Source organism: Poecilia reticulata, linkage group LG1 (assembly GCF_000633615.1).
Source record: "Poecilia reticulata strain Guanapo linkage group LG1, Guppy_female_1.0+MT, whole genome shotgun sequence".
In the NCBI taxonomy this organism is placed as follows: Eukaryota; Metazoa; Chordata; class Actinopteri; order Cyprinodontiformes; family Poeciliidae; genus Poecilia; species Poecilia reticulata.
In genome coordinates, this window is record NC_024331.1 from 32,324,157 (window position 1) to 32,330,490 (window position 6,334).

A 6,334-nucleotide genomic window follows, 5' to 3' on the forward strand; every position below is an offset into this window, starting at 1 on the left:
CCCCAATCCGCCTGTCGATCTCCCGTTCCCTTCTTCCCTCATTCGTGAACAAGATCCCCAGATACATAAACTCCTCCACTTGAGGCAGGACGACCCCCCTGACCCAGAGTTGTATACAACTCCGGGTCAAATGAATCATTAATTTTCGATTTAATAAAAAAAAAGCAACTTTATTTATCCCAAAGGGAAATTGAATAACACATATCATCCAAGCCTTAATAATATTAATAATAATAATTAATTATTAACATCTAAACCAGCCTGGTGCTGCTCTTTTGACTTGTACCTGACTGGGGTCGGAGCTGCTGGGTAAATACTAAATAGTAAAAGAAAGACGATTCAAATTTAGACTGGTGGCCATTTACTGTTTCTTTTAACTTTGTGTAAAGAAAAGCAGGTGAAGAAATACTGTCTTATATACATTATTACCAGTGAATCAACCAGTGCAACAATTTTAAACTAAAAAAATGTAAAATGTTGCTGCTCCTTGTATGACGGGGACCATAGATCTCCCAGGTCTCACCTATAGGTCACTAACAACAGCAGAGGGAACAAACTGAACCACATTTGTCTCTGCACCACTTGGAGGAGTTAGGGTTTTATAGGACTTCCTGGCAACATGCTTGCCACCATTAAACCATCAAGATCATTTATTTTGTGCTTCACAGCGTGATAAAGTTCATTCTGTACTTGGAATACAAGAGAAATACCAGAATTCCAGGAATGAACTCAAACTTTACTGGGATCTGAGTTGTTTTATGGTTATGCGGAGGATCTGCACAATCTGAGTTTTTCTCATGCCTTTTTTAATAAAAATAGTAAATAAAGATAATCTAGCATTTCCTTGTTTCAGCCCAGCTGATTTCAGCTGATGGCTGATTAACAGGTCTTTACTGAACTGCAATCTCCTGAACCAGGAGCATTAAAGCGGAGAGACATCTGGAACATGCAGGGCAGTGCGCCATGAGGATCAGCTGTGGACTAAAATAATCCAAAATATTAATTCACAAGAGTCAACTCCCAGATTTCCTAAATGATAAAATTGACCTCTAACCCCTCCAGAATCAATGTGAATGTTATAACCGGCTGAATTTTAATAACAGAAACAGATACAGAGATCTGTGTAGGGATCTCCAGGCTGGAGCAGATCAATGATGAATGAGAACTGTTTCATGAATCAGTCAACTTCTAGGAAAACCGGCACGAGACCTGGACACATGTTCACATTAACCAGAACAAACACCAGACTGAGACTACAAAACAAAGTCTGGAGTCTACCTCAGTGCAGCTCAAACTGGTGTAGATGAACTGTATTCAGGTCGTCAATATCTCATTATCACAGGATGGAAAGACGATGTGCAGAACATGCTGATGGCAGTCCAATCCTGGAGGTATTTGGGCTGAGTGGAAGCTATAATGGCCCTGCAAACATTCCTCAGGCTGGAGGAAATGGAGCTCTTGTTAGGAGTTATTTCTCAGCAGCACGTTAATGACCCTCGGTTCTCTTGTGAGTGATTACAGCAATGGTGCTCAAAACAGATTCAGTGTTTGTGTTCATGAGACCAGAGAACACATTATGCACTGGCCAGTTTCCATCCATATGCAATAAAACCTGTTTGAAATTGACCACAATTTGTAATAGTGATTATGTATAGTGAGGAGAAAAAAATGGGTGATTAAAAGATAGAAGCAAAATTAGATTTCTTGTACATGGTTCTCAACTGGACAACGGTGGCCAGCTCTCCCCAGGTCAGGAGTCTTCCCCAGGAAAATGCCTGTATTTCAGGCTCTAGGTGACATTTCTCTTAAGGCTGAGATCAGTCACCTACTGAGGAAGCTCACTTTGTCAGGTTCGATCCGCATCTAACGACCACAAGGAAGGGTCAGAACGCAGACAGACTGGCAAATGGAGAAACTTTGCTTTTAGGCTCAGGTCTTTCCTGACCACAACAGACCAGAGCTGTTGGAGTTCAACTTGCATTGGGAACAAATTTCAAGGTGATCTTAATGTGTTTTATTAAAATATGTTTGCACAATCTTATTCAGAAATTTCTTAAACAACTCTGGTCATTTGAATGTAGCTTTATTGTTGTGTGGTGGTTTAATTCACAGACGAAACCCGACCCAAATCTCCAGTCAGTCTACAGGCTGTTCTCTGAAATCAGCTGTTTGGTGTTCAGGATTGGCTTCTTTGTCCTTTGTGTCTCTGTGTTGTCCTGGCAAACTGTCCAGTGTCCCCCATGTCCTGCCAATTGTTCCCTGGAGACGAGAACCAGAACCACACAGCCATGCAAGAACTCATAATGTATAGAACATAGATGCCAGGTAGGTAGATATTTTGGTTTGGTAACTTCAAATTAAACAATCGAGACAGAAATCAGCCTTAGCATGAGTGTCTCTCTTTCAGTTCAGTTTGTTAAATGCCATCTGGAGGCACTTTACAAAAATCAATTCAATCTCACACACATTCCAAATTATTCCAGTTATCAGCAGTACAGTATGCGCAATTCATTAGTGAGAGCAGTTTAAAGTGTTTCTGTTTAGGGAAACCCAGAATATTTCTAGATGTTCAGCATGTAATCAAGATTGTTGCCTTTATTTTACTACCTTAACAAAAATGTTTTGCTTGTTTACCCATGAACACCACTGAACTTACACTGTCCTCTTCATGAACCTTTTTTCCTTGAGCCTGCGTGTTTGCGCGTGTGTGTGTGTGTGTGTGTGCGTGCGTGTGTGTGTGCGTGGGTGTGTGCGTGTGTGTGTGTGTGTGTGTTTGTGCGTTACTGCAACCAAAGGGGTCTCATAGCCAGACTGAAGGGCGTTGGCCCAAACGTTCCCTGCTGACTGGAGCCAGTGCTGGTTCCCGGTTCTGAAGGTCTGAACAGATGGGTTTGTCGGGGCGGAGTGCTGATGTTCATGGCTGGCTGACTCAACGCCACAGGGCGCAGGAACCAGTCTTTTGGAGGGCTTATTTTGCATTTCCTCTTTGACTTTTAAAAAAATATATTTTTATGTTTATCATGTTGCGGCTGTCAAACAGCAGGCTATGATTATGAAAAAGTAATTATGATGTGTCCGACTGAGCACATCATAGAAAAGTGCCACCAACCAGTAAAATTAGTTTCAGTCCAAATGGAGTGACACTGCGCCGTCGGCTGCATTAGCAGAAAGCATGTGAATGGAAGTTCAGTGCTTACTGTATACATCCATCATTCATTTATCTAAGGCGGGTGAGAGAAACCCGCCACCACTGAGAGAGAAAATGTGGAAGGAATAAATATGATTTCCATCAAAAGAAGCTCAGGCAGCAGCAGCATGAAATAATTAGTGAGTGGCAGAGCTCCGCCGGGGCTGGGGCTCTGTGAGAGGCTGCGATTCCCCATGAGGACAGCGGGCCCTAAGCCACGCAGTTCAACTCATTAGCAGTTGACAAAACAAAACACATTAAAAAGCTAATCAAAACGTGCTCGACGAGCAGCACAGTAAAAGGAAATTAATTAGGTTAGTTTGGATCGAGTGTCGGCCCTCTTCCCTGATTGAAATATCTGGATTTTTCTCTCCACCCACTCCAAAATTTTGATTACAAAAATTCCAGATCTTTTTCATTTTTATGCATACTAATAATTTGGGATAAAACCAGACACTTTTTCATCTTGGTTTTGGGAGTTAGAATTTCTAGAATGCCAACAACTAAGTAGAAGGGAGGCTGGAGGACGCGATGCGGAGGAAGAAAAAAACAAAATGTGAATCGAGATGTTTCATTGTAAATTAAAATAACTCTGTTTTTTATGTATCCCATCCTCCTTAACGTGTACAACACCACACATCAGTAAGGTGTGGTACAGTGGGACTGGTGAAGCTCCATGCAGAGCGGGGAGTTAAGTGTTGCACAGTCCAGTCACAACCCCAACTTTAATGCATCTTAGACACACAAACCTGAATCCATAGCAACACGTCGTATTACCACAGACTCGCAAGCAAACATGTCGTCTTCTTTGGTTCCCACCCCAGTGCCTGTTAGGTTGTGTTGATTTAAGACCCGAATGCAGTGAGGCAGAGATGGTGAATAGATTTGAAGTTTTAATAAAACTGAAGAGCAAAATACAAAAATGGCAAAGAACGTGAGGAGCCAGAGTAGAACAAAAAGCCAGCAGAGAGAAACAGGGAAGTAACGGGTTTAAATAGCAGGAACTAGCCAGAAGTGAGAGGAGAATAAGTGCATAAGTACTGGGAGAGTGAATACTGGAACAAAGAACCTGGGCTGGTTAGTTACTGGTTTGCAGTGTGATTGGAGAGAGCAGCAGGCAGACTGAAGAGAGAAAGAAAGTGACACAGGGTGCAAAGGAAACAAGTCTGACACTAAAAAATGACTAGACATAAGAAACGGCTAGACTAGAGTAACAAAGAAATACACAAGAAATATTTAAACATATCGAAGTGGAATGAATAAGAAAGGTCTAAAGTAAAACAGAAACAAGACTGGATTAATCAAAGAGACTGTTTTGGGACAAATGAACATTAACCCTAAATTATCTTATCAACACTGGCATAACTATCTCTTTTTCTACCTGTTGTTATCATAAGATAATACTGCTTGTCCTCTTTTGGTGATTATCTCATCTACACTTAATGTCTTGATATATAATGAAGCAAAAGAAAACATCATCCAGCATATAGATAAAAGTCACACAGACAGAGAGAAACAAAGTGTTTGTTTAATCCAAGCCGAAATAATGCAGCATTTTCTCTCCCTGCAGGCAGAAACATAAGAAGCTGGTTCTGTGACAAACATCGATATCATTAGAATTCAAAGCAGAGTCAAATCATTTACAGCTGTTCAGACTTAATCACATGCATTATCATTTACACACGGATGGTTTTTCAAGTATAAGCCACATTAGCAAATATCAAGTGACATTTAAAAATCCAGTTCTCTGTTTAGGAAAGGAATATGAAGAGATTCACTTGTGATGCAACCTTAATGCTGTTATGTAGAACAATGGAAAGGGACAAAGATGACCTTGTTATGGTGAAAGAGAGGTTTTTACTGTTGAGGCAGGTGCGGAGCTATGAGGGGGGTGGGGGCTGGGGTGCGGGTGCCCCCTGGCCCGGGCACGGTCCATGTACAACTGATGCCTGTAGTTTTGTCATCTATTTTCACATAAACAGATCTCTGAAGATCAATAATTTCTATCAAATTACATTGACTGCTGGAACCTAATTCATCTGCAAGGAATCCTCCGTCAGGTGCTCCAGTAACCGCCTGGTAACACTCACCCATCACTTATGCCCATAATTAGTCTGCTTAAGAAAGAAATTATGTCCCAGTGGTATAATCTTATTGGACGCATGATCTGATTCTTGTCAGCCAGTTTATTCTCTACATGTTAACATTGAGCATAAATAAGGATCTCTGGAGGATAATTCTTCATTAATATGCAACTCAGTCATTTTGAAAAATATAGATTTTAATCCATTTTAATGCATTTATTTGTACAAAAAGTGATACAAAAATACTTTTGTACCATCAGTCACTGTAGCTGGTTCTTATGTGTGCAGCAGAGTCACATGACTACTAACATCCAATCACAAAGGAGAACAATAGTCTGATTTCTGATAACATTCTAACAGTAAGATAGAAATATGTTGGGACAATCTTAAGACTTCCAAAATTCAATGGTTCAGATGATTTTATTTATATAAAATGATTAATCAGCTCAGCCTCAGGAAATAAAAAAACTTGTTTGGAGCAACAATCACATATTATGTGACCTCCACAGGATAAAGCATTAATGTTAACAGCTGGTGTTTAGGTTTTTAAAGGTAAATGACTGAGTCATGTAGCAGAGCAGAAATGGCTACAATAAAAAGCCTATTTTACCCGACTTTACTGGGCTTGTATAATCAGACAGATGGTTGATTTTGCCTCCATCCTTAAGAGAAAAATTCTGTTTTATGAAAACTGAAGTTTAACAAGAATGCAAACATTTATTCCCAGACCAGTCTGACGCTCCAGCAGATGACCTTGCAGTTAATGAGCCAACATGGTCACTTTGTGTTGTTTTAGTCTAAGCTGAATGACCAAATGACCAAACTTAATACCCCAAACACAAACCAACTGTTGCAGATTTACTTCACCGTCCAGATGGGTGGGTGAGTGAGACGCCTTTCTGTTTTTACACTTTTACCCAAAGTGTGTACCATGTAGGCCTATTGTAAACGATTATTTTAGTAATCTAGTAATCTATAGATTTTTCTTACGATTAATCGAGTAATCGGATAAAAACAATTATGAAATAAAATATTGGTAAATCTTCCATAACACCAGTGTTAC